We start from the raw sequence: 4,799 nt of genomic DNA, 5'->3' as shown, positions 1-4,799 counted from the left end.
TGTTTGTTTTGGCCAGGGCATCTCAATTTTTTTTACAGTGTTGCTCTGCTCCTTTTCAGACCTAATTTTTCTCTCCTAGTTTGGAAACTGCTTGTAAGTGGAGATGACTAGTACATGCAAAAGGGGCAGAGGGGGAGAGATACCCAGGAGCCACTGAACGGCTAGTGTCCTAGTATTGGAGACAATTGGCAGCAGCCAGGAGAGGCAGGGGGAGTAGAGAATCACGAGAGAAAAGCCAAGATAGGTCTGAATGGAGAGTATATGAGAGGCTAGGTGTGAAACACCAGGAGTGGCAGGTGTTAATGACACTGAGTTTAGCTGCTCACCAGGACAGCAGCACATCTAGGGGTAGCTCCTCCAGGCACTCAGACTGGGAGAGAAAGGACAATGAGTAAATCTTAATGGCTCAGAGAGGAAGAACAGGATAAGAAACTGAGCACTCTCATCTCCTAAAGTGTATACAAAGGCACATCCAGAAACAATCCATGGGCACCAGGCTAAGAACGTAGGAGACATGAGAACTCTGTACCTGGTGTTCCTTGTTCTGTGTCATGGCAAGACCCGACCACAGCAGCCAGACACAGGCCCTGGTGCCCAAATGCTAAATAGTCCATTTGGACACATCTCTCCCTGATCATGACTATTTGGTAAGAGAACCAAAGCGAGTGCAATCTGTTCTGTTTAAAAATAAGATCACCCATGAGCTTTGCTGCATTTTGTTTCCCTGCTCCAGTGCCTCCATTTCCCACTTCTCCACTGATCTCCATCCATTTCAGCCTTCTCTCCTGCTCTACTCTAAGCACCTCCTCAGCAGGTTACCAAGCTGTTACATATCTCAGAGCAGAAGACCTCTGTAGCTGAAACATGGCCCACAGACTACTGCCTTCCATTGAAGCACCAGGGCCCTGGCTGGGCGATTCACATCGAAGGCTTTCCTTCTCCTCCCCAGTGCAAGAAGGAACAGGCAAGCATGAACATAGTCCCTGAGGGTTTCCTTCCTGAGAGGTCTCCCTGCCCTCTCTCACAAATCCTGCCAAACCTAACAAGGTTGGTGAAATCAGAGCTGCAAAGGCCTTTAACACAGTGTGTTCAGCACACAGAGGAGGTGACCAAGGTGACTGTTTCAGTGCCACACTGTGCACTTTCCCTCCACCGTTGATGTTCTTATAAAATCTAGACATGGGTTGGATGTCACAAGTCTCCTTCCACTATGACTTGCCTCTTTTGAAGGCAAACTCACAGTCTTTACTGATCGATGTGACCAAGTAAGCAGCTCAGGGACCAGACTCTGGTGCTATGGGACTTCCACTGTTGTTGTACCTACATGGTAGAGAATGCATGCTGGTGGCATGGCCTCTTCTGGGCCTGAAGAGGATAAAAGTCTTTGAGGCAGAAGAGGCTGTATTCCTGAAAGGATTCAGAAAGCTTACCATCTCTTGTTGCTGTAACAGTTGTCTATTATACAGGGAACTGAGAAGAAGCTCTGGCCTTTTGTCTGTCCCAGAGATCTTTGTACATGCTTTCAAAACCTGCTCCCTATGTGAACTCCAGACATGTCTGAACAACCTGGGTGGTTTGACACATTACAGCAATATGTTGGGGTGTGCGTCCATGTGTGTATGCACATATATGGAGTTTTTCTGTCTGACCTCCCCCTTTGCTGTTATTTCTGATGCTTTTTGCAGAAGAGAACCCTGAAGGTAGTCACAGCCACTAGAAACGGCCGCTTGGGATGGCTTCTCAGTCCCTTCTCAGGCAGCACAAGCAAAGCCAGTTTCAAGCTCCTGCTTTGTGTGTTGCTCTGAGGGGCTCTTTCTTAGGCTGCTGTGCCTTCTGGCACCTAGGGGTGAGTGTACCAGCAGACAAATGATTGGTATCTTCTGTGGATGACAGTGCCCAGGAAATAGGACCACCCAGAGTCTGGGACATCCTGTGCTGTAGAACCCTGTCACTGCCAGGCACATGGGCTCTCTTGGTAACTTGCTGTGGCATGCCCCAGCAAAGCCTGGCTGACTTCAGGCTGGAGACCCATCACCAAACAGCCATTGTTTTGTCAACTGAGAGTTTGCATTCCTCCTTCAGCACTCCTCAGTGAGGGCTGGGCCTTAGCTCACCGCACCCCAGGGGGCTGGCCCCCTTCTGCCACCCGTGTAGGTGCCTGGCATGTGTGCAGCATGGCTGACTGGCAGTGAGCTACGCCTGGCATTCTCCACCTCCGAAACTCGGTCACGAGCAGGGCTTATTACTCAGTTCCTCAAACATTGAATTCTGCCACCTCTCTCCAAAACATATTCATGTTGACATATCCCCTGGCCACTGAGCCCAGCATGGGAGCTGGACCTGGCACTCAACTGAAATTCCTCCTACTTCTACTGCTCTCACACTACCAGGCTCCTTGCTTTTGGGTTTGGAGACCCTGAATTAGGGCTTCTGTGACCAGTGGAGGGATGGCACGACACTTCATCTGGGTTTGTAACCAGCTGGAGCATCAGATGCTGCTGGCTTCTCCCCTCCCTTTTCACTAGTTACTGATAAACTCTGTGAATACTGATAGTTGTTTCCCTGATGTTGCTTTTTCTTTTTAAGTGACTCCTGCTAGGCTGTCTTTGTAAGAGTCAGGGGCAGGGCAGTCTCCAGCCAACAACCTCCTGTGCTAAAGGCTGGTCAGTTATCAGCAGCTCTAGGCTAATAATAACACTTACTAAGGACTTTCCACAAGACTGAAAAAAATGAGCAAAATCTCTACAAACCCTGTTTACAGGTTGTAGGGAGAAGGATCTACCAGAGTGATAAAGCCTGAAACAAATACTCAAGTGTGAGGGTCTAGTATCATAAAGTGTGTTGGAAACCCTGATTTCTGCTTTTGTCTTTTCTCTGATACCGAGAAAGAAATTCTTCTATGTCTCAGTTTCTCTGACTAAAACAAATGGGAGATTTGCTTCTGGCCTTCTTTGAAAACAGAACTGAGAAGGGGCTGTAGGTGCAAAGGGTTGTGAGTAGTGCTGACATCTACTGGTAAACTAAAACTGGCTGATAGGTAACATAAAATACCATAAATACATAACATAAATAGAGCTTGAGTGTATTTGTGGGGGGTCTGGAGATTTATGTGTTCCTTTTAAACATGAAAAGTTAGGCTTGCTCATTGTTATGATAATGGCATCATATTCTTGGAGAGACACAGGGAAGAGATGCTACCAGGAGCTTCCCATGCTCATGGCAACAGCTGGTTGGAGCTGCCCCTTGCCAGATGTCTGAACCTGCTTTCAGATGTCTCTGCCGTGCTCCTCCCTGCACACATCAGTGAATCTCTCTGTGCCTCACTTTGTGCTTGGGAACCATGGTTAGGACACTGTTTCCTTCTCCCTTGGCTGAATTTGAGAGTGCTCTATGTCAGCCTCTCTGGAGCACACACAGTACCTACCAGAATGGGTGAGAGGTCATATCCACTGCAACTGCCAATGTAAATAACCACGGTGGTGGTATCTCTTCAGAGCACCTTATACTTTTCCAAATCTCCTCCCAAAGATTTTTAACCACCTCAAGACACAGCTGGGACAGTGCAGTTTGGAAGGCTAGCCTCTGCAGATTGAAACAAAACACAGCTACGCACCTATTTTTTTGAGGAAAAAATACTTTACTTTCCCCATCAGACATACAGCATCTAAATAATAACAGCTCCTGACAGGAGGCCTGACAACACATATATGAAAAGAGAAGCTGTATGAACTTACCATTCAGTGGTTTTGTGTTATTTCTTAACCAGCTTGAAGACACAATTGACAGTTACACACAAGCTCTTGCTGAGAACAAGTAATTTCCTTGCCCTACTCTAGGACACATCATACACATGACAATGTGGACACACAACAGACAAGGCAGTTACATGGAGAGGTACATGCAAGAGAGAAGACATCAATGCAGTCACAGGCACATGCCAGTGACAGAAGTTGTTTTACACTGAGCAGCACTGGCACCACCAAAATCACAGCACAGGGTGAAGGGAGTGGTCTTTCTGCCAGAAAGTGGGAAAGGAGCTGACCCGGGAGACCACGGGAGCCTGCAGTTCTTGTCTGATCCCAGCCAGAGCTGGTTTAGGGCTCCTCAACATGGCAGGCTGACTACTGCCCCCTAAGCCCAGAGGAGAGGAGGCTGCCAGGCTGTTCTTGCCAGTGGGAAGGGGGGAGTCCTGGCAAGCTGGTCTAGAGTCTAAGCTCTGGCTACAGTCTCCTGTGTTTACTACAGAGAGGCAAAGTGAGGGGCAGGCATCTCTCCCAGCTGCAGTGGCCCTGTGAAGACTCCCATGCCCTCCCTTTGCAGGGGAAAGCTGGCTTCCCAAGTTTTGGGCAAGAACAAGCCCTGCAGCGCAAACATGACCATTTTATTTCTCCTGATGCCCTAAAGAGCAGACCACAGTGCCTGTGAGCTGGTTGCCTGAGGCTGTTGGTTACTGTCCCATGGATCTGAGTCCAGCTATCACACCATTGTTCTCTGTGCTTCCCCCACTTTCCCTGACACTTATGGGGGTCCCTATGCAGAAAGGAGCAGGGTGGTGGAGGTTGCCTTCCCGTGCCTAGTGACAGGCTCTTTCACTGTTCTGCAGTGGCTGCAGTATCCCTGCCTCAGTGGGCAAGTTATCGGTGGGGCTGGTCCTGTGGGTGTTTGGTACAGCTGAAGAGGGGAACAGAAACACTGGGCAATGCAGAGAGGGAGGTCCTGTACCACCTTCTCTGCAGAAGGTTGTTCTGTTGAGCAGAACAACCAAACAACATTCTTCCTGTGAGAAATCTGAGGCTTTA

This window comes from Pseudopipra pipra, chromosome 8, assembly GCF_036250125.1.
Source record: "Pseudopipra pipra isolate bDixPip1 chromosome 8, bDixPip1.hap1, whole genome shotgun sequence".
In the NCBI taxonomy this organism is placed as follows: domain Eukaryota; kingdom Metazoa; phylum Chordata; class Aves; order Passeriformes; family Pipridae; genus Pseudopipra; species Pseudopipra pipra.
The sequence above is the reverse complement of the archived record's forward strand: the minus strand, read 5'-3'. Positions refer to the sequence as shown.